Below are 25164 nucleotides of genomic sequence, written 5' to 3'. Positions count from 1 at the left end.
TGCGGCTAAGCTGAAAACGTAAACTCAATAGTCCATTTTGAGATAAAAGCACCAAATGTGTATGTACCCTGAAAAGATATAGATATGGAGCCATCCCAGACTTGGCCTCTGGGGGTGTGCTCAGCAAGAGTTAATCAAACTCCTATGGAGTCAAATGTAATACTATTTGGGGTTTATATGGTCCCACACCCATTTTGTGTTAAAACTACTCTGGTCATGGAGTTGATATTATTGGAGTTAAAACAACACTAAATGGAGTACATATTAAACTCTCAGAGAGTTGCTTAAATTTAACTCTAATTGCCATTTTACTATTTTCAGTGTCATTTTTAATAAACTCCCTTGCCATTTTACACTTTTCTGTGTTGTTTTGAATTAACAATCAACTACAGCGGAGTACATTTATATTTCAGTTTACTTCCTTTGAGTAACAAAAGCAAAGTAAAGCCTTTTTTTATTATTTCTTAATGTGTCACATTATGGTGGTTTGTAATGTGATATAAAATCTTTATTGGAATCCAACTTACAGGAAGATATCCAGCACTTTTACAACAACCACAATTTGAATTTAGAATGCCTTTTGTAGTAGGGAAGAAAATACAGTACATGAAGAGTACATACACCAGCAGGTCTCCAACCTGTTCTAGCATGGGAGCTACTTTTAAAAAATGAAACATTTCAGGAGCTACTCATTTTTTAATAGCTTTCAAATAGGCACATTCTTGACTCTACCCTGCAACTCTTTCCCGGATCCTCTGTGCACAAGAGATGTGTTTTCTGTCAATATACCTGGTAAAATAATGGTTAAAACAACTCGGTGCCCCATAAAATTATATTTTGTATTTTCCTGAATTATGGTTTCTCAGTAAAAAGATATCCTGGTTTGCGATGGAACACATGCATGTACTATCAGAATTGATTGGCAAGCTACTCATAGGTGGGCTGCGAGCTACTGGTAGCTCACAATCTACCTGTTGGAGACTCATGCCTGTTGTGGTGACCGTATTACAGCCAGACCGGCGGTCACAAGTCATGAAGGCAGTCATATTCATATTCTCCATGCTCTGATGCTGCTGCTGGTCATTAGTAGCCTACCAAAATTATTGTCCCTCTAATCACTCTGACATCAATGCAAATGTATTCAAAAATCTAATCAAACACTTCATGAGAGGCTATGCAATTGAGTGAGAAAACAGAGTGATGGCCGCTAATAAAAAGAGGAGGATCCCATAAGGAAATAGGCTTGGCCTACTATATTTATTTCTCAACTTTCCTAATATTAAGCACATGGCTTATATTTACAGGAGTATAGCCTACCTGGCTGGCATGAAAATAAACCACTGGGAAAAATGTCCTTCATTCGCTATTTAAGTGCATAGATGACATGTATTTTTCCCGCTGCCCGTTTCGATACAGGTGCATGATAATGGTCCAATCTAAATCAAAACAAATGTCACACTTATATTATTTAGTTTATGTAAAGACAGGATTAAATCAAGAATAGTCTGATGGGTGACAATATTAGCCTTTCACTTTTGAATGATATATTATCACTTGTGAATGAGGCCCAGCATATATAATATAATATCATATAATATCATATATAATATATATCATATAATATCATATAATACATATAATATCATATATAAGCTGTGTGTGAGTTTCAAGTTTGGGGAAGATAATTTTCACCATAAAAATACACCTTTATAATAAACGCATTACGTGTATAATTACATTTTACGGTCACTTTTAGTAATGATGTTTTCCGCTAATGGAACATTTGTGCTTACAGCCTGCTACAATATTGTGCATTGCTGTGCTTATAATGTACAGAAATAGCCTAATAGTTTATCAACATTTTTAGCTTAACGTTCTGATATGTTGCGTCAGCCACATTACATAAAAAAGTTTTTTTGATGCTAGTGGTTGTATTGATTTGGGATCTATCTCATCCCACAACTGTCCTAGACTATGTTGGGAATATTTATTTCTCGCACAGAATAGAATAGGTCAACCTTTGTACTATGGTGGATAGTAGATTGACATAGATCAAATCAAATCAAATGTATTTATATAGCCCTTCGTACATCAGCTGATATCTCAAAGTGCTGTACAGAAACCCAGCCTAAAACCCCAAACAGCAAGCAATGCAGGTGTAGAAGCACGGTGGCTAGGAAAAACTCCCTAGAAAGGCCAAAACCTAGGCTATGTGGGGTGGCCAGTCATATTCTGGCTGTGCCGGATGGAGATTATAACAGAACATGGCCAAGATGTTAAAATGTTCATAAATGACCAGCATGGTCGAATAATAATAAGGCAGAACAGTTGAAACTGGAGCAGCAGCACGGCCAGCTGGACTGGGGACAGCAAGGAGTCATCATGTCAGGTAGTCCTGAGGCATGGTCCTAGGGCCCAGGTCCTCCGAGAGAGAGAAAGAAACAGAGAAAGAAAGAGAGAATTAGAAAGAGCACACTTAAATTCACACAGGACACCGAATAGGACAGGAGAAGTACTCCAGATATAACAAACTGACCCTAGCCCCCGACACATAAACTACTGCAGCATAAATACTGGAGGCTGAGACAGGAGGGGTCAGGAGACACTGTGGCCCCATCCGAGGACACCCCCGGACAGGGCCAAACAGGAAGGATATAACCCCACCCACTTTGCCAAAGCACAGCCCCCACACCACTAGAGGGATATCTTCAACCACCAACTTACCATCCTGAGACAAGGCTGAGTATAGCCCACAAAGATCTCCGCCACGGCACAACCCAAGGGGGGGGTGCCAACCCAGACAGGATGATCACATCAGTGACTCAACCCACTCAGGTGACACACCCCTCCCAGGGACGGTATGAGAGAGCCCCAGTAAGCCAGTGACTCAGCCCCTGTAATAGGGTTAGAGGCAGAGAATCCCAGTGGAAAGAGGGGAACCGGCAAGGCAGAGACAGCAAGGGCGGTTCGTTGCTCCAGAGCCTTTCCCGTTCACCTTCCCACTCCTGGGCCAGACTACACTCAATCATATGACCCACTGAAGAGATGAGTCTTCAGTAAAGACTTAAAGGTTGAGATTAGTGCCTTTGCTGTTCATTAGGCCTACTCATCATGTTGGCTGATGAAAAGTAAATGTGGACAGAGCTCATGCCTTTCAAGCAACTTTATTAGAGTCTCATCATGCAGCCTCATCATGCAGCCTTACAATGTATTCAAAATGTTTGTAGAACAACTAAAGTTACATGAATAACTCTGAATTAAGCATATATTTTTTGTTGCTGAACACAGAAGTGCATACTCTCTCAAATCGTTTGGAGAAAATATTAATATTTTATTTGTTAATTTGTTCAATTGAATTCTTAGAAAATTCTGTAAAATAATGCCACGGAATTATAAGCACATCTTGTCTGCTAAATGAACTAGTGTAGCCCACAGCCATTTGGCATAGCCCCATCAGGAACTAGCATAAGGACAACTCAGACTATGCTATTCCTTTCTTCTTAAATAGACTACATTTTCTTCATATCATGCTTCTTTAGACCTGTCTAAAATAAATAATGGATTTATTGTAAAGGTGTAGGCTATATTACATGGGTATATTAGACTTTTTAAAATGGCTTGCAGGAAGCCCGGAGATGCTAAATGTGTTTACTTTAAATATTGGTGAATTACAGTGAGACTGAAAGTTATTTGCTTGACAATCAACGGCTGTTGTGACGCCACAGCTCTAACCCTGACCTACACCATGTGAGCTGGAACAACTATCTCAGATTGGATTAGTTGGATTAGTTTAGGACATTTTATGGCTCTTATCTTTGTGTCGCATAAGGTCAAAAACAATCCATGTACATGTGAAAACACAGATATTGAAATAAACCGTTTAAACAATAAACTTTCAGCAGAGCATGCTTGGACATATGACAATGAGGCCTCTTCCACGACTGTAGATAACTCCATAGATTTAACTACCTGTCCCTGGTTACTCCTAATGTAGTTAAAAGTACTCTGTGCCAATCAACTCCAGTATTCAACACTAACTCCAGGGACCATAACACTCTCTTGAGGGTTAAGATAACTCCCAGTTTTTTTTTAACACTGTTATTTCAACTATCCATTCTTTCCTGTGTATCACAGAAACACAATCCTTTGAATGAATAACAGATAAATGTTCATAACAAGTAAGTGTCTATGGATAACATTTTTCTAAATATCTGTTAAAACATGAAAAACATATATTTTGAAACATCAAATTTGACTATAAGAATACGCCTCTTTGGGGGAATTTAAACCATTTTATTGTGTTACAAAAGGTTAATAAAATAAAAATAAAAGTGTTACTGATTGACATAATAATTTCCAAATTGGGGTAAAAAAAAAATGTTAGAGCTTTTAGGGGTATTGTCACAGCAAAATAATCCTGCAGGAACAGGATTTTAATGTTTAGTCCATAATGTTGCTTGATTGATGACCAGGCTATTAGCTGGACAAATGTAGGCTACTTGAAAAGTGCAATACTGTTATATAACCGTGTGAAAGTGCAGGTTTTCAGTGAATTAATGTAAATCACGAAGTGCATCTGTAAGAAATCAAATTAAGATCCCACATCTGTATCTCTCTCTCTCTCTAGAGATCTTTGTTGGAGAGAAGGCCTCGTTTCCTACTTAAAAATTCAGGAAAATGCTCAGAAAACAATATGTCAGGGAGGCCACTTGTCTCAGGGGATGAGCGATGTTTTGGTCTGTCAACTTGGTGAGATATACGTATGGAACGGACACTGAAACGGATGACAGAGTAGAAATGTATAGATTTACAGCCGAGTACTCCAGAATTAGTCAATTCTTAAATCTTTCAGCCTATGTCATTATGTGTGTGTCAGTACTCTCTCTGTTAAAACAGAAGTCAGCCCTTTTCATGGGATGGGAAGCTCATTTGGGCAAAGTGGGAATGACTGAGATTCCTCGTCTCATCAGTAGCTGTGAGGGGAGTGGGGAGCTGCTCTGTGGAACATCGGATGCTTTTCCCTGATACAGGCATTACGTAGTGGCATGCTGTGGTTTCAGAAGTCTATAATGGTACAGATTCCCCAAAAGGCATTAATATGTGTGGGGAGATCATGAGCTCTATTTCTTAGGTGCAATCTCTCGTTATTAGTGGTGGTTTATGGAGGAATGATAAGTAAGTAGTATGTTATTAGTGTGCATGCTATATAAATTGTCATTCTAAGTGCATCTTGAAATGTATTTTCAGAGATATTTTTCCCAGCTAGCACATTTGGTTCCTTGGAAGTTGTGCAAACGCACGTTTTTGGTTGCAGGGTGGTTCTGAGTAAGTTTTACTATGGTTCCCTGAAAGTTTTCCTGGGCGGTTTTATTTACGTTCTGAGATCAGAAATTATAGGTTATTTGAAGGTAATTAAATAAAGTTTTGAGAGCATGTTTCAATAAGAATTTTCATAACACTGCTATTTTATGTTAACTGTTTTGAACTTCAAGCACATATAGAAATGAATTTGTTAAGGGATTAATACTATTTATCTCAGCTTGTCGTGAGTGAGATTTGAACCTATGATCTTATGTTCTCTATCCATGGAATCAGTCAACTGTACCACCAGGAATGAGTTAGCATTCCATTTTTTATCATACAAATCTGTTCATTTTAGTCAATTAGTGGGCACAGCCAATGTACCTGAACACAGTTAGCAAGATAGAGGACACAGAGAGTTTTGTTGACGCTGTGAATGGAATGTATATGTTTTTAAATAACATTCTTAGAACGTTCTTTGAATGTTACTTGTGTTTTTTTGTAGAAAGTTTTCTTAATGTTCTGAGAAAATTACTTTAAATAGAACCATGAGAAAATCTATAGGAAAAGTTATGCTGAAGTACTGAAATTCCCACCTAAGTGCATCTTGAAACTGATTTTTCAGGGATTTTGGTTCTCTAGCACATTTGGTTCTCAGAGCGTTATGTGCTAGCTGGGTTGTGTCTACGTGTCATATGTTTATTCATGCTATTCATGATATGATTAAAACTTTAAAATCACATTCAAACACAAGAGAAACACCAAAGAAAATAACATAGCCCACATAACATATCACACCTTTACAAAAAATGTATTTTCATTGTGTATAGGTGTACACTAGTAGCCCTATATATTTTCATATCTACAGCTGAAGTCGGAAGTCTACATATACCTTAGCCAAATACAATTTTTTCACAATTCCTGACATTTAATCCGAGTACAAATTCCCTGTCTTAGGTCAGTTAGGATCACCACTTTATTTTAAGAATGTGAAATGTCAGAATAATAGCAGATACAATTATTTATTTCAGCTTTTATTTTGTTCATCACATTCCTAGTGGGTCAGAAGTTTACAAAACACTCAATTAGTATTTGGTAGCATTGCTTTTAAATTGTTTAACTTGGGTCAAACGTTTCGGGTAGCCCTCCACACGCTTCCCACAATAAGTTGGGTGAATTTTGGCCCATTCCCATTCATGACAGAGCTGGTGTAACTGAGTCAGGTTTGTAGGCCTCCTTGCTCGCACACGGTTTTTCAGTTCTGCCCACAAATTGTCTATAGGATTGAGGTCAGGGCTTTGTGATGGCCACTCCAATACCTTGACTTTGTTGTCCTTAAGCCATTTTGCCACAACTTTGGAAGTATGCTTGGGGTCATTGTCCATTTGGAAGACCCATTTGCGAACAAGCTTTAACTTCCTGACTAATGTCTTGAGATGTTGCTTCAATCTATCTGCATCATTTTCCACCCTCATGATGCCATCTATTTTGTGAAGTGTACCAGTCCCTCCTGCAGCAAAGCACCCCCACAACATGATGCTGCCACCCCCATGCTTCACTGTTGGGATAGTGATCTTCGGCTTGCAAGCCTCCCCCTTTTTCCTCCAAACATAACAATGGTTATTATGGCCAAACAATTATAGTTTTGTTTTGTCAGACCAGAGGACATTTCTCTAAAAAGTACGATCTTTGTCCCCATGTGCAATTGCAAACCGTAGTTTGGCTTTTTTATGGCGGCTTTGGAGCAACGGCTTCTTCCTTGCTGAGCAGCCTTTCAGGTTATGTCGATATAGGACTTGTTTTACTGTGGATATAAATACTTTTGTACCTGTTTCCTCCAGCAACTTCACAAGGTCCTTTGCTGTTGTTCTGGGATTGATTTGCACTTTTCGCACCAAAGTACGTTCATCTCTAGGAGACAGAACGGATCTCCTTCCTGAGCGGTATGACAGCTGCGTGGTCTCATGGTGTTTATACTCGCATACTATTGTTTGTACAGATGAACGTGGTACCTTCAGGCGTTTGGAATTTGCTCCCAAGGATGAACCAGACTTGTGGAGGTCTACAATTTTCTTTCTGAGGTCTTGGTTGATTTCTTTTGATTTTCCCCATGATGTCAAGCAAAGAGGCACTGACTGAGTTTGAAGGTAAGCCTTGAAATGCATCCACAGGTACAACTCCAATTGACTCAAATTATGTCAATTAGCCTATCAGAAGCTTCTGAAGCCATGACATCATTTTCTGGAATATTCCAAGCTATTTGAAGGCACAGTCAACTTAGTGTATGTAAACTTCTGACCCACTGGAAGTGTGATACAGTGAATTGTAAGTGAAATAATCTTTCTGTAAACAATAGTTGGACAAATGACTTGTGTCATGCACAAAGTAGATGTCCTAACCGACTTGCCAAAACTCTAGTTTGTTAACAAGATATTTGTGGAGTGGTTGAAAAACAAGTTTTAATGACTCCAACCTAAGTGTATGTAAACTTCTGACTTCAACTGTACAAATGTTTGTGTGCAGCTTATGCCTATAGATGAAGACTTGGGCCTGTATGCTTGCATACCAAGGCTTAAATGTTTTGCATAATGATAGGTAGCCTGTACTGAGTAGACCTTCCCAGCAACGGCCAGTGTCTTTTCTTTTCACTTGCCTCAGTTGAAGAGAGCTGCTGCGTTTATGAATAGACAATAATTGCACAGTGACGGAAAACACTAATGTTGCTCGTAAAGGGGACACTTAGACTGGTACAATTACCATGGCAGTTTCCAAGACACAAAGCCAGGAAAACACATCATGCACCCACCTCAAGTCATCAGGCTGCTAACCAACAAACATCCAACATACTACTGTTTGTATTTTTTACCTCATAAAACCACTCTAACCACTGTCGTTTGGTCGACTCTACCTAAGAGGCCTAGGATTTTCTAACGCATTCTGACTTTAAATAGACACTCACTAAGGAATAATTTTTCAATGTAGTGACGTTCGAAAGAGGAATCACAATGGCAGTTAATGAGTCTTTACTGATCAGAGAGTCTGACTTGACTGTACAGTTCTCTCAACGAGTGGTGTCCTAAAGCCTGGTCAATAAATCAACAGGCTATGTTGTTAGAGCTCTGCTTCTTTCATCATAAAGATATAAACACCATGATCCTCACTCCAGATGCCTCAGGGTTCCAGTACTACTGGGATTGGGTCAGAACGGGCATGGCTGGGGTGCAACAGGCACTGAAGCATAGCCTACAGTCCACACACACACACACACACACACACACACATACTGTACATACAAACATACCACTGATAAGCTTTGCTTTCATTAACATTGAGAGCCATTAACCATCCAACCTCTAATGAATCATTTCAACACAATAAGGGATTGTTGTTGGAATGGCTCTAGGGTCCTATGTGGAGGGATTTCAGATTGAAAGTGTGGATTTGTATCAGGCAAATTTGTAGCCCCCTCGGGACTTTTAAAAGAACGATAGGCAATCCCCTGTTTGATTAACTACTTGTGTAAATAAAGTTGGTGGTGAAGTTCCGGGATGAATTTAGGATTAAATTACAGTACATCAAGCTCCATGTAAATAAAAGATCATTGGAAATAGTATAGTAACAAAAGTAATGTTTCTATATTGGGAGAATTTTTACTCTAATGTCTATGTGCCGGGTTGTTGATGATTTGGAGTCTCATGTTAGTAGATGTTGGTTTGTGCTGATGTTTACTGCTTATTTGGGGAGTCATCATGTGTACAGCAGTCAGGTCACATAACACTGCTTTTCTCTCTCTTGCTCGCTCTCGCTCTCTCTCTCTCTTGCTCTCTCTCTCTCTCTCTCTCTCTCTCTCTCTCTCTCTCTGACTCATATTTCCCATGGTTCCACATTCTGCTGACTCCTTTCCTTTCTCTTCCCGCCCTACTCCCTCTCTCCATCCCTCTATCACCACCCTTGTCTTCTCCCATAGTTTTGATTTATGCTTAGATTATTTCCACTCGTCCTTTTCATCCTCCTCTCTCCCTAATTATCTTAATGAATGGGCATCCCATTCTGACAGGCTTTGTTGGGTTCCCCTTTCTCTTTCTCTCTCTGTTGTGTTGCGTGTTGTTTTTGCTGTGGCCATCCCCAAGCAATTTGTGGGAGAAAAACAAAGAGAAGTTTGTTTGGGCCTCTCCATCAATAGATTATGGTTCTGAGTTTGTGTGTGCGTGTGCGTGTGTGTGTGTGTGCGTATGACTATGGACCTGTGCGTGCAATCTTTGTCTGTATGTTTGTTTGTGCACTCTTATGCTCGAGTGTGTGTTCGAGAAACTGGATCCCGGCCACACGGCCTTATGGGAGTGATGAGCGGAGCAGGGATCGGGGTAGACAACACTGCACTACATCACTGGGCTCCCCTCCAGAGCACTGAGGCGTATTGGGTTCCCACCCTCCTGTCCGTCACTGGCCCAGAGGCCTCGTTTAACTGGGGAGAAAGTCCAGTGGCTGGGTCAGGTAATAGTTGCCCTAAATGCAGGTCACTAGCCTGATAACCAGGGGCGGCTGGCAGCTAGCTGGGTCTGGTTCTGGCCTGTCTGGGATGATGCATGTATTAATGGCTGATGGACTGGCTCCATGACAGGGTAGAGGTTGACATGTAGAGAGGTAGAGGTAGACACAGTCAGACAAAGACAAGGGCAGGCAGATATCAGATAAAACCACTGACAGATCCTGGATCAGGACTCTCACTGCTAAGGCAATGTCAGGAATGGAAACCGGATGCCGTAAGGCAACAATGATATATCTATCTGTGTGTGGTGGAGTGAGGGAGGGAGGAAGGGAGCAGCCCTGAAAGCCAAGGACCTGGTGCTCTGGGCTGGTTTTCTCTACCTCTTCACCCCCCCATCCCCCCCCCCCCCCCCCCCCCCCCCGCCCCTCTGTGTTTTTCTGTTACTCTCTCTGCCTCTTTGTGGTTTTGTTTTCATGGCAAGCTATCTGTCTCTCTCATCAGCGACGAGAGCTGGGGAACTGTCAACAGCCCCAAGGCCCATGTTTCCAAGTAGCCACAGATTCTATTACAGCAGAGATATGTCAGTGATACAGGCTCGCTCGCTCCTGTGTGCCCTGAGGTGTGTGTGTGTGTGTGTGTGTGTGTGTGTGTGTGTGTCGCTTTTATGTGTTTTGTCCATTTCAAAGCACCCTATGGAGGCATTTTGGGCTTTGCCCATTTTCCGTCAGTGTGAGTTTGGCAAAGTTGCTGTCGGTGATATGGGGGCATGTGGTATACAATGTAAAAGTTTGACTCCCTCTGGCACTGGCTGCTACTTTATAGGAGGACAAGGTAAGAGATAGCCCTGCCTGGCAAGGGCAATGCTGCCAACAACACATGGCACTGTGGCAAATTTGTATGGTTTTATACCTACTTCATATGCAGTTCTGATTTTCGAAGGGGATTTTTTGTTGTTGCAAAGAAATGTGTCTTGATAAATGACTGTGTAATTGAATATGTCGAGTCCAACTCAGCAAGTTATGTAAGGAAATGCCCTAATGATTATGTTAGCGATACAATATTTGTCTCGTTCCTGGACACTTGTCTTGATGGTTATAAGTACTGCCAGAACCCTGGCACGGGAGGCTAGTGATATGTAAACACTGAATTACAACTACTAGTACATGCACTATAAAGGGGTTACTGGGAATTTGATAGTAGCTTACAGGCAACCATTTAAGGTTTAAGACTTGCTGCCACATCTGTCCCCTATACAAAGTGATGGGGCACTGTAACCACATTGGTACAGCATTGTCACTCACAGGTGCAACAAAAATATGTTTATGAACCAGAGACAACAATACCATGCACCCACTAGTGGTCAAAATGTTTTTGGCGCTCCAAAGATACGTCACTGTATTAGGTGGGGTGGAATTACAGTACCTTTTGAAATTCAGCAATTATTTGCCCCGCCCACAACATTTTCCCACAATGCACCATCATCTACAGTATGCTGCAGTAAAATGTTTCAGAGTAATAATACCCCAAATTACTGTATAATTTACAGTTTTCCGTTACATTGGAAATTTACCCACTACTTATTATCCACATTTTTGGGGTACAAACCATGAAAGTACTGTACATGCCTGTAGTACAATGTCTAAGCAGATTCTGAAATGCTTATTCCTTATTTGTCATGATCTTTATAGAGACTTTGATTTGTCTTCCAGTGTGGTTTTTGATGGTCAATTATTGATGTGCACCTTTCTTTCAGACATACAATTACACTATTACTAAATCCTGTCTCTGCTTCTTTATCCAGAGCACAAAGCATTTGATCTTGTGAAAGCTTATAATTGACAGATTAACAAAAAGACAGAACATTTCACTGTTATGTCAACTTGAATATGGGGCCAAGTGCTTATTATATACACCAAAAAAAGTGATCAACCCTGGAATTTAACATACCGTTGTTTTCAAAACCATATCCGTACTACAGCTCCACCCAAACCAGTGAATCAGTGATCTGTGAAATATACTATAGGCCTGCGATATGAGCCATAATGCAACAGCAGCTATTTTTGTGGTTTCTCACATAGCAATGAAATAGCTCCGTGTTCACCTTCAACAGAGCTCTGTGTGTGTGTGTGTGTGTGTGTGTGGGGGGGGGGGGGGGGGGGGGGGGGGGGGGGGGGGGGGGGGGGGGGGGGGGGGGGGGGGGGGGGGGGGGGGGGAGAGAGAAAGAGAGAGAGAGAGAGAGAGAGAGAGAGAGAGAGAGAGAGAGAGAGAAAGAGAGAGAGAGAATGGTTGATAGTGTAGCTGTGTAGTTGACCTCTTGTTCCAGCTGAGGCAAGGGCTATAGGCTGTAAGTGAATGGGCGGGGTAGTGAGTGAACTAAGTGGCTGATTGATTTCTCCAGCTCTCACTCCTTCAGACCCCGGCCCCCCCCCCCCCCCCCCCCCCCCCCCCCGCCCCCCTAAGTACAATGATCCAGGTGCTGACCCCCCCAGAGACAGACTCCCCCCGTTGACCCCTCTGAGCGGAGCCAAAGGTCAGAGGTCAGGGGTCAAGGCAGAATCCTCCCCCTGTCTGTCTGTGTGTTTTTCTCCAGGCTAGGAAGGAGGGATGGAGCGAGCTTTAGGATAATATTGGCTGCTGCCTGTCTGTCCCATATGTAACTGTTTTTCTAATGGCAAGAACAGGATAGAACTCAAATGGATGATGTGGATTTGTGAGAAACAGGACTTTTGGCTGCACTTTAATACCTGGAGGGGGGAAAAAAAACACAAAAACGTTCACATAAGGCTGTAATAATGAATTGTCTGTGTGTGGGAGAAAATTACAGCTTGTCCTTGTATTTCTATTTATACCATCCTTGTTGGTAATGATATTTGCAGTTATTTGATCCCAGGCTTCCATGGTGGATTTAATCCAAAACAAACAGTCAGAATATATGCTAGACAGACTCAGAGCAGTTAGCATAACATAGTATTTGTTTTATTCATGACTTTTGACTGGAGTAAATACTCATCAGTCATGTCCTGAATGAAAACTCAGTTTTAGTCTAGGGAACAGAGGGAGACATTGCTCCGTTGCCTTTTCTTCCCTTGCCTCTAAATCACTTTCAGTTCGCTGTTCCACCTTACATTAAGTTGCACAAATATCATGTACTTTCACATGGAAATTAAAGTTTGTCTTGTGATTAGTAAATACAATAACTAACTTGGAATATCATTTTGGCCTCTTCTTTTCAGTTCAATTCAATCTTTCTTTTATGTACCTCACGTATCTACAGTGGGTAATCTCATTCTTGTTACCAAAGTATCCAAAAAAATCACATCTTGAATGCCTCGTATTTCGTCATGTTATAGGAGTAACTTATTTTTATGTGTGCAAATGACAGATGTTTTTCTCTCCTTGTATATGAACTTGGGCTGGGCTGGGCTCCCCCACCCAGCCTGTAGTTAGCTCTAGCCGTTCAGCCTGTACTCAGTAAAGCAGCTGTTTTGTTTCAGGTTACTCTCTAACTGACGCTCAGGTATCAATAGCCCTGGCAGCGTTCAGTCAGCCCAGTGTTCAGCATGCGGTGTTCAGTCAGTACATGGCAGTCTTGCATGCTCACTACAGGAGATCGCTATCATGAATTAAAAATGAGTGAATGCCTCGTAAAGAACAAGTGATATCTACAGTGACTCCAGACAGACAAGGGTTGCGTGCACATTTTTTTATTTCGGTCAATTCCCCCTGTATGAAGTATAATGACAGGAGCTCAGTGAATAACAGTAGTATAGGAGGAAGTAGAGGAGTGTTCTTAAGGCAGGGGATGCAGCCAGTGTTGATGAGGACTAGAGGAAACAGACAACAACCTGAAAGCACTAACCGGCATCCGTAGACGGACAGCAGACGGACTAATTACAGGCTACACAGGAAAGAGAGAGAGAAGACGGACAGAGAGAGAGAAAGGGGGTAAAGAGAGAAATGGAAGAGGGAGAGAGAACGAAAGAGGCTACTTTACTACTTCCTGCAGGCAGGCAGCTGAAGCTGAGAAGATGCCCCTCTATCCTTTTAATTAGGCCCAATTACAAGGCTGGCCCGCCAGGCCTCATAACACGCTAAGCACCAGCCCCCTTGTGTATGTTTGTGGCTCTGAACCAACTGCTTATTATGGTGCTGAAGTGTTGAGCAACCCCAGGGCCTAGGCTCCAAGAGGGCTTCATGGTTGTCTTTGTGGCTTTCATGAGAACTAAAAGCATGAAAACGGCAAAGAAAAGAACCCTGTTCTCAGCAGTAACCCTCACTGGTTCTCACAGTCAGTTAGCTAGCAAGGGACAACCTCTATTTGTATTTGTATTTATTATGGATCCCAATTAGCTGCTGCCAACGCTACTCTTCCTGAGGTCCAGCAAAATGAAGGCAGTTATACAATTTTAAAAACATTACAAAACATTCATAACAGATTTCACAATGTGCCCTCGGGCCCCTACTCTACTACCACATATCTACAACACAAATCCATGTTTATGTGTGTGTATAGTGTGTATGTTATCATGTGTGTGTGTATGCATGTGTCTGTGTCTATGTTTGTGTTGCTTCACAGGCCCCGCCGATCCATAAGGTGTATTGCTATCTGGTTTTTAAATCTAATTTTACTGCTTGCATCAGTTACTTGATGTGGAATAGAGTTCCATCTAGTCATGGCTCTATTTAATACTGTGCGCCTCCCATAGTCTGTTCTGGACTTGGGGATTGAGAAGAGACCTCTGGTGGCATGTCTTGTGAGGTATGCATGGGTGTCTGAGCTGTGTGCCAGTTGTTCAAACATACACCTCTCACAAATGTGATGAAGTCAATCTCTCCTCCACTTTGAGTCAGGAGAGATTGACATGCATATTATTAATGTTAGCTTTCTGTTTACATCCAAGGGCCAGCCGTGTTGTCCTGTTCTGAGCCAATTGCAATTTTCCTAAGTCCCTCTTTGTAGCACCTGACCACTTGACTGAACAGTAATCCAGGTGCGACAAACCTAGGGCCTGTAGGACCTGTGCTTTTAAAAGGGCAAGAGCAGCTCTTTATTATGGACAGGCTTCTCCCCATCTTAGCTACTGTTGTATCAATATGTTTTGACCATGACAGTTTACAATTCAGGGTTACTCCAAGCAGTATTTTTTTGAGTTGTAGGGTTTAGTAAATGATTTGTCCCAAATACAATGCTTTTAGTTTTTGAAATATTTAGGACTAATTTATTCCTTACAACCCATTCTGAAACTAACTGTAGCTCTTTGTTAAGTGTTGCAGTCATTTCAGTCCCTGTAGTAGCTGACGTCTATTGTGTTGAGTCATCCGCATACACAGACACATTCGCTTTGATCAAAGCATGTCTTTAGTAAAGATTGAAAAAACTAAAGGGCCTAGACAGCTGCCCTGGGGAATTCCTGATTCTACCTGTTGTGTTGTTGTTATGTTGGAGAGGCTTCCATTAAAGAATACCTTATGAGTTCTGTTAGACAGGTAACTCTTTAGCCACAATATAGCAGGGGGTGTAAAGCCATAACGCATACGTTTTTTCAGCAGCAGACTCTGATCGATAATGTCAAAGCCATACTGAAGTCCAACAAAACAACCCCACAATCTTTTCATCATCAATTTCTCTCAGCCAATCATCAGTCATTTGTGTAAGTGCTGTGCTATAAGCGTGTGTAACAGTATAGACTTTACGTCCGTCCCCTCGCCCCGACCTGGGCGCGAACCAGGGACGCTCTGCACACGTCAACAGTCACCCTCGAAGCATCGTTATCCATCGCTCCACAAAAGCCGCGGCCCTTGCAGAGCAAGGGGAACCACTACTTCAAGGTCTCAGAGCAAGTGACGTCGCCGATTGAGCACGCACCACTGCTAACTAGCTAGCCATTTCACATTGGTTACACTCATCTCCCTTTTGACCTCCTCCTTTTCCGCAACAACCAGTGATCCGGGTCAACAGCATCAATTTAACAGTACAGACTTTACGTCCATCCCCTCGCCCCGAACTGGGCGCGAACCAGGGACGCTCTGCACACATCAACAGTCACCCTCAAAGCATCATTACCCATCACTCCACAAAAGCCGCGGCCCTTGCAGAGCAAGGTGAACCACTACTTCAAGGTCTCAGAGCAAGTGACTTCACCGATTGAAACGCCACTAGCGCGCACCACCGCTAACTAGCTAGCCATTTCACATCGGTTACGCGTGCTGAAAGTATGTTGTCAATGTGTTTACAGTAAAATAGTATTGTTTCTAGTCAAACACCATTTTTTCCAAAACTTTACTATGGGTTGGTAACAGGCTGATTGGTCGGCTATTTGAACCAGTAAAGGCTGATTGGTCGGCTATTCGAGCCAGTATTTTTAAGTAGCAGAATGACTTTTGCTTCCCTCCAGGCCTGAGGGCACACACTTTGTAGTAGGCTTAAATTTAAGATGTGGCAATATCGTCCTCTATAATCCTCAGTACTTTTCAATCCAAGTTGTCAAACCCCGGTGGCTTGTCATTGTCGAGAGACAACCATCATTTTTTCACCTCTTCCATCCTCACTTTATGGAATTCAAAATTATAATGCTTGTCTTTTATCATTTGGTCAGATATACTTGGATGTGTAGTGTCAACGTTTGTTGCTGGCATGTCGTACCTAAATTTGCTAATCTTGCCAATTAAACAATAATTAAAGTAGTTGGCAATATCAGTCAGTTTTGTGATGAATGAGCCATCTGATTCAATGAATGATGGAGCTGAGTTTGCCTTTTTTCAAATATTTAATTTAAGGTGCTCCAAAGCTTTGTACTATCATTCTTTATGTCATGTATCTTTGTTTCATAGTGTAGTTTCTTCGTCTTTTTCTTCAGTTTAGTCACATGATTTCTCAATTTGCAATACGTTGGCCAATCGGTTGTGCAGACAGACTATTTTCCATTCCCTTTGCCTCATCTCTCCAACCATACAATTTTTCAATTCCTCATCAATCCACGGGGATTTAACATTTTTTACAGTCATTTTCTTAATGGGTGCATGCTTATTAGTAACTGGGATAACAATTTCATAAATGTGTCAAGTGCAGCATCGGTTGCTCTTTATTACACCCCACGGACCAAAAAACATTATTTACATCAACAACATAGGAATCACTACAAAACTTATTGTATGACCTCTTATTCACTATATTAGGCTCATCCTTTGGTTTTCTTTGGTTTTCCTAGATATGGCTACTATATTGTGATCACTACATCCGATGGATCTGGATACTGCTTTCAAGCTAATTTCTGCAGCAATAATCAATGCATGTTGACCAATAATCAATACATGTTGAAGATTTCATTCCTGTGCTGTTTTTAACTTCACTGGTAGGTTGACTGATAACCTGAACCAGGTTGCAGGCACTGGTTACAGTTTGAAGCTTTTTCTTGAGTGGGCAGCTTGATGAAAGCCAGTCAATATTTAAATCACACAGAAAACATACCTCTCTGTTGATATCACATACATTGCCAAGCATTTCACACGTTATCCAGATGCTGACTGTTAGCACTTTGTTGTCTATAGCAGCTTCACGAATGGACTTTAGGTGAGGCAGATGAACTTGTTGCCATATTACTTCAACAGTATTTGACATGAGATTCCCTCTAAGCTTTACAGGAATGTTGTCACGTCTACTCCCACTATCCCCCCCTCCCGGCGCTTGAGGGCACCAGGCTGCCCTGCATCACACACTCCTGCCATCTATTACGCACACCTGCATTCCCTCGTCACGCTCATCAGCGATATTGGACTCACCCGGTCTCAGTCATCACCTGTTTATTTCCTCCCCTATATATGTCAGTTCCCTTGCTCTGTTCTCTGCTGCTGCATTAATTGTTTTTTGTTTGTTTTACTCGTTTGCTGATGCTGTTCCTGTCTCGTTCCATGTTCGTTCCTTATTAAGTGTTTGACTCCCCGTACCTGCTTCGTCTTTCCAGCGGCATTCCATGTGACAAATGTGGTTCTGAATATAAACAGCAACACCTCCACCATTGGCATTTCTGTCTTTTCTGTAAATGTTATAACCTTGTATTGCTACCACTATATCATAAAATGTATTAACTAAGGGAGTTTCAGAGATAGTCAAAATGTCATCTGTTACTAGCCAATTATTGATTTCATGACCCTTCTTTCATATATTAATGTGGGCTATTTGAACACTTTTCTACTGAGATGCTTACTTATTTTTATTGCTTTACTGGGAAGCTTAGCAGAAGTAGATATGCTAATGTTATTTATGTTAGTGCAGGGTGAGCGGCACACAGTGGACAGTGTAAATCTGGTTCAAAGGCACATGATTACTGCAGACAATAGTTGTAGGATCAGCAGAGGCTTTCAGGACAGTTAGAGGGACATAAATTAGGTTATTTACATTGTGTCTACCATCGCCTCTGGTGTAATGTACATTTGCTGAAGCATTATGCTAACTCTGCGTCACAATGGTAGGGATTAGCTGAGCTGGGCTTGAGTCATTGATAAACCAATTTCTCAACGCAGCCTTATAATGCTGTGAAAGGATCCAGGATCATCTACTGTATCATCTAAGTGTTTCAGAGGTCAGTCAGAATATGAATGCAGTTCTTCTTCTTCCAATTATAACACGATATGTAGGCATATCACATTACAAATAACCATTCCACAATAGTGAAGTGAGAGCTATGGCTCCCCAAACTACACTCCATACTTCCTCCAGAACACCCTTCCCTCTCCACCCCACTATCCCAGTGTGGTGGAATGACAAAAGCAAACAAGCAAGGGAAAGAAATCACAAAAGGACAAAAGGACATTAACATAAATTACATAGAAGAAAAGACAAAACAACAACAATAAATACATTAATGCAACAACAAAACAAAAAAACTAGAATTGTCATATGACTGCCAATCAGAGCAAGTTTAACTTCAACCTTTCTATGTAGTCAGGCCCATCCCTCTTGAGTCTTGATGTATAATTTGGTCCCACTTGTCAGTCAAATCTTTAGACCTCCCATTTTCCTTTGCAATCCACCCTTCTAGTGTATAATAATGGTTGACAGTAATTTTGAAGGAATCCAATACTAACATATTTGTTTTCTGAGTTTTAAAAATGAAAACCTTCCCCAGCATAATTAAGACATTGTATATCGTGTTACATCTGTACCTTAAATCACCCATATAACTCTTTGTGGAATTGTGTGAAACAGGGGGTTACCATACTTGTACATTTGTCCAAAAGTGAACCACTATGGGGTATTAGAAGCATGAGAGAATGACCAAAATGCCTGATTATGTTATGGCTCTTGATGGGTTAATTTCTCTCACTCCAAACACTCACATGCTGTACACACTCACACACTCACCCCCCCACCACACCCCACACACACACACACACACACACACACACACACACACACACACACACACACACACACACACACACACACACTCTCTCTCCCTGCTGATGTAACAGTAGTATGTGTGACCTGTCATCTGTGATGGATGTGTCCCCCTGCAGCAGGAACATGTTGTACTTTCAGATCACGTTATGCTGTTCCCTCTACTTTGTTATTCACAAACTCCTATTGCTGGTGTTCCTATTTTGTTTTAGATTGTCATAATAGTCTATTATCTGTGTTGTGTTTGTGTTCATGCGTACTGCAATGATTCATTGATAAACCTCAGTTCACAAAAGAAAAATGTCCACACCAGTAGATGCTATGACTGGCTCAGCTCTTAGTAACAGTTCTGGGATCAGGGGACTGGTTTGGCCTCAGCTCATACAGCAGCTCCATGCCCAATCCCAGTCCCCCTGAATACAAGGCACAGTATACTGAAAGCCTTGATCGTCTTACTAACACTCAAGGCTAGTAGGGAAAGTAGATGCTTTGGTATAGGCAGAGTTATGTCTGCCACTCATCATTGTTCTAGGGTGGTTGGAAATACATGCTATTCAGTCGTTTTCTCAACAAGATGGCAGCTCTGTTTCTTGCTCCTAGACAGTTTTGCAGTGTATATACTTCCAACTTCAACTATATATATATATATATATATATATATATATATATATATAAAGTTGAAGTTGGAAGTTTACATGCACTTATATTGGAGTCATCAAAACTCGTTTTTCAACCACTCTACAAATTTCTTGTTAACAAACTATAGTTTATTAGTTTTTTTTATAGCAAGTCGGTTAGGACATCTACTTTGTGCATGACACAAGTAATTTTTCCAACAATTGTTTACAGACAGATTATTTCACATATAATTCACTGTATCACAATTCCAGTGGGTCAGAAGATTACATACACTAAGTTCACTGTGCCTTTAAAAAGCTTGGAAAATTCCAGAAAATGATCTCATGGCTTTAGAAGCTTCTGATAGGCTAATTGACATCAGTTGAGTCAATTGGAGGTGTACCTGTGGATGTATTTCAAGGCCTACCTTCAAACTCAGTGCCTCTTTGCTTGACATCATGGGAATATTAAAAGAAATCAAAAAAATTGTAGACCTCCACAAGTCTGCTTCATCCTTGGGAGCAATTTCGAAATGCCTGAAGGTACCACGTTCATCTGTACAAACAATATTACGCAAGTACAGTATAAACACCATGGGACCACACAGCCGTCATACCTCTCAGGAAGGAGATGCGTTCTGTCTCCTAGAGATGAATGTACATTGGTGCAAAAAGTGCAAATCAATCCCAGAACAACAGCAAAGGACCTTGTGAAAATGCTGGAGGTAACCGGTACAAAAATATCTATATCCACAGTAAAACGAGTCCTATATCGACATAACAAGAAAGGCCGCTCAGCAAGGAAGAAGCCACTGCTCCAAAACCTCCATAAAAAAGCCAGACTACCGTTTGCAACTGCTCATGGGGACAAAGATCGTACTTTTTGGAGAAATGTCCTCTGGTCTGATGAAACAAAAATACTACTGTTTGCCCATAATGACCATTGTTATGTTTGGAGGAAAAAGGGATGGATGGGAAGCATGCAAGTCGAAGAACATCATCCCAACCGTGAAGCACGTGGGTGGCAGCATCATGTTGTGTGGGTGATTTGCTGCAGGAGGGACATGTACACTTCACAAAGTAGATGGCATTATGACGAAATTATGTGGATACATTGAAGCAACATCTGAAGACATCAGTTAAATCTTGGTCGCAAATGGGTCATCCAAATGGACAATGACCCCAAGCATACTTCCAAAGTTGTGGCAAAATGGCTTAAGGACAACAAATTCAAGGTACTGGAGTGGCCATCACAAAGCCCTGACCTCAATCCTACAGAACATTAGTGGGCAGAACTGAAAAAGTGTGTGTGAGCAAGGAGGCCTACACACCTGACTCAGTTATACCAGCTCTGTCAGGAGAAATGGGCCAAAATTAATCCAACTTATTGTGGAAAGCTTGTGGTAGGCTCCCCAAAACGGTTGACCCAAGTTAAACAATTTAAAGGCAATGTTACCAAATACTAACTGAGTGTATGTAAACATCTGACCCACTGGGAATGTGATGAAAGAAATAAAAGCTGAAATAAATAATTCTCTCAACTATTATTCCGACATTTTACATTCTTAAAATTAAGTGGTGATCCTAATTGACCTATGACAGGGAATTTCTACTAGGATTAAATGTCAGGAATTGTGAAAACTGAGTTTAAATGTATTTGGCTAAGGTGTATGTAAACTTCCAACTTCAACTGTATATACACTGCTCAAAAAAATAAAGGGAACACTAAAATAACACATCCTAGATCTGAATGAATGAAATATTATTAAATACTTATTAAATACTTTTTTCTTTACATAGTTGAATGTGCTGACAACAAAATCACACAAAAATTATCAATGGAAATCAAATTTATCAACCCATGGAGGTCTGGATTTGGAGTCACACTCAAAATTAAAGTGGAAAACCACACTACAGGCTGATCCAACTTTGATGTAATGTCCTTAAAACAAGTCAAAATGAGGCTCAGTAGTGTGTGTGGCCCCCACGTGCCTGTATGACCTCCCTACAACGCCTGGGCATGCTCCTGATGAGGTGGCGGATGGTCTCCTGAGGGATCTCCTCCCAGACCTGGACTAAAGCATCTGCCAACTCCTGGACAGTCTGTGGTGCAACGTGGCGGATGGAGCGAGACATGATGTCCCAGATGTGCTCAATTGGATTCAGGTCTGGGGAACGGGCGGGCCAGTCCATAGCATCAATGCCTTACTCTTGCAGGAACTGCTGACACACTCCAGCAACATGAGGTCTAGCATTTTCTTGCATTAGGAAGAACCCAGGGCCAACCGCACCAGCATATAGTCTCACAAGGGGTCTGAGGATCTCATCTTGGTACCTAATGGCAGTCAGGCTACCTCTGGCGAGCACATGGAGGCCCCCCAAAGAAATGCCACCCCACACCATGACTGATCCACCGCCAAACCGGTCATGCTGGAGGATGTTGCAGGCAGCAGAACGTTCTTCACGGCGTCTCCAGACTCTGTCACGTCTGTCACATGTGCTCAGTGTGAACCTGCTTTCATCTGTGAAGAGCACAGGGCGCCAGTGGCGAATTTGCCACTCTTGCTGTTCTCTGGCAAATGCCAAACGTCCTGCACGGTGTTGGGCTGTAAGCACAACCCCCACCTGTGGACGTCGGGCCCTCATACCACCCTCATGGAGTCTGTTTCTGACCGTTTGAGCAGACACATGCACATTTGTGGCCTGCTGGAGGTCATTTTGCAGGGCTCTGGCAGTGCTCCTCCTGCTCCTCCTTGCACAAAGGCGGAGGTAGCGGTCCTGCTGCTGGGTTGTTGCCCTCCTACGGCCTCCTCCACGTCTCCTGATGTACTGGCCTGTCTCCTGGTAGCGCCTCGATGCTCTGGACACTACGCTGACAGACACAGCAAACTTTCTTGCCACAGCTCGCATTGATGTGCCATCCTGGATGAGTTGCACTACCTGAGCCACTTGTGTGGGTTGTAGACTCCGTCTCATGCTACCACTAGAGTGAAAGCACCGCCAGCATTCAAAAGTGACCAGGAAGCATAGGAACTGAGAAGTGGTCTGTGGTCACCACCTGCAGAACCACTCCTTTATTGGGGGTGTCTTGCTAATTGCCTATAATTTCCACCTGTTGTCTATTCCATTTGCACAACAGCATGTGAAATGTATTGTCAATCAGTGTTGCTTCCTAAGTGGACAGTTTGATTTCACATAAGTGTGATTGACTTGGAGTTACATTGTGTTGTTTAAGTGTTCCCTTTATTTTTTGAGCAGTGTATATGCAGTACCAGTCAAAAGTTTGCACACACCTACTCATTCAAGGGTTTTTCTTCATTTGACTATTTTCTACATTGTAGAATAATAGTGAAGACGTCAAAACTATGAAATACCACATATGGAATCATATGTAGTAACCAAAAAAGTGTTAAACAAATCAAAATATATTTTAGAGTTTAAATTATTTTAAGTAGCCACCCTCAACTAGCTTTATGAGGTAGTCACCTGGAATACTTTTCCAACAGTCTTGAAGGTGTTCTCACATATGATGAGCACTTGTTGACTGCTTTTCCTTCACTCTGCGGTCTAACTCATCCCAAACCATCTCAATTGGGTTGAAGTCGGGTGATTCTGGAGGCCAGGTCATCTGATGCAGCACTCCATCACTCTCATTCTTGGTCAAATAGCCCTTACACAGTGTGTTTTGGGTCACTATGTATACAAAAGTATGTGGACACCCTTTCAAATTAATGGATTTGGCCATGCAATCTCCATAGACAATCATTGGCTGTAGAATGGCCTTACTGAAGAGCTCAGTGACTTTCAACGTGGCACCGCCGTAGGTTGCCACCTTTCCAACAACTCAGTTCATCAAATTGCTGCCCTGCTAGAGCTGCCTCGGTCAACTGTAAGTGATGTTATTGTGAAGTGGAAATGTTAAGGAGCAACAACGGCTCAGCCATGGAGTGGTAGGCCACACAAGCTCACAGAACCGGACCCCCGAGTGCTGAAGCACGTTGCACGTAAATATCATCTTTCCTCGGTTGCAACACTCACTACCGAGTTTCAAACTGCCTCTGGATGCAACGTCAGCACAAGAACTGTTCGTTGTGAGCTTCATGAAATGGGTTTCCATGGCCAAGCAGCCTCACACAAGCCTGCGCAATGCCAAGCATCAGCTGTAGTGGTGTACAGCTCGCCGCCATTGGACTCTGGAGCAGTGAAAATGTGTTTTCTGGAGTGATGATTCACACTTCACCATCTGGCAGTTCAACGGAATAATCTGGGTTTGGCGGAGACCAGGAGAACGCTACTTGTCCGAATGCATTCTCACCTGTTAAGTTTGGTGGAGGAGGAATAATGGTTGGGGATGTTTTTCATGGTTCGGGTTAGGCCTCTTAGTTCCAGTGAACGGAAATCTTAATGCTACAGCATACAATGACATTCTAGATGATTCTGGGCTTCCAACTTTGTGGCAACAGTTTGGGGAAGGCCCTTTCCTGTTTCAGCATGACAAAGCCCCGTGCGCAAAGCGAGGTCGATATAGAAATGGTTTATCGAGAATGGTGTGGAAGAACTTGACTGGCTTGCACAGAGCCCTGACCTCAACCCCTACGAACATATTTGGGATGAATTGGAACACCAAGTGCTAGCCAGGCCTAATTGCCCAACATCATCGCCCGACCTCACTAATGCTCTTGTGGTTGAATGGATCAAGACCCCGCAGCAATGTTCCAACATCTAGTGGAGAGCCTTCCCAGATAAGTGGAGGCTGTTATAGCAGCAAAGGGGGGACCAACACCATACTAATGCTCGTGATTTTAGAATGAGATGTTCGACAAGCAGGTGTCCACATATTTCTGCACATGTTGTGTATGTATTGTTTTTTATTGCTGGGTATTACTGCACTGTTGGAGCTAAAAACACAAGCATTTCGCTGCACCTGCGATAACATCTGCAAATATGTGTACGTGACCAATAAACATTGATTTGATTTGATTAAGATGTTAGATGGGAAGTTGCATTGACAAGGACAACATACTGTCTGTCCCCTTAGTTATTGCAGATACTGTACATTTAATGTGACCACTGCATTTCTAGAATGGACACCTCTACGCCTCTACAATGTATTTTAGTCCTTCACTCTGATGCGGAGTGCATACTCTTGGCATGACGTAAAGGCATCTGGTTGGCATGGTTTAAATGGAAATGGTTTAGCCCCTCTCTGGCATTGAGGGTTGGAGAGGACGTGTACCGGGCAGGGCATCTCCTTGGCATAAGGTCTCGGGGCATGGCATAGCATGCACCCTGCTGTCGCCAAGTGTTGCTCATGGTGGGTGTGGGTGCATGGTGAAGTATGAGTTTACTTGGAGGGGAAG

At 42.1% G+C, this 25164-nt stretch overlaps 1 protein-coding gene across 1 annotated transcript in view; it reads left to right on the top strand.

The window, feature by feature from the left end:
- Positions 1 to 25164, top strand: part of LOC110493460 (potassium voltage-gated channel subfamily KQT member 1-like) — a 129131-nt gene that overhangs the window by 69969 nt on the left and 33998 nt on the right. The gene's annotated exons all lie outside the window — the stretch shown is intronic.

Source organism: Oncorhynchus mykiss, chromosome 2 (assembly GCF_013265735.2).
Source record: "Oncorhynchus mykiss isolate Arlee chromosome 2, USDA_OmykA_1.1, whole genome shotgun sequence".
In the NCBI taxonomy this organism is placed as follows: Eukaryota; Metazoa; Chordata; class Actinopteri; order Salmoniformes; family Salmonidae; genus Oncorhynchus; species Oncorhynchus mykiss.
Note: the sequence above shows the minus strand (reverse complement) of the source record. Positions and strands in the feature narration are given on the sequence as shown.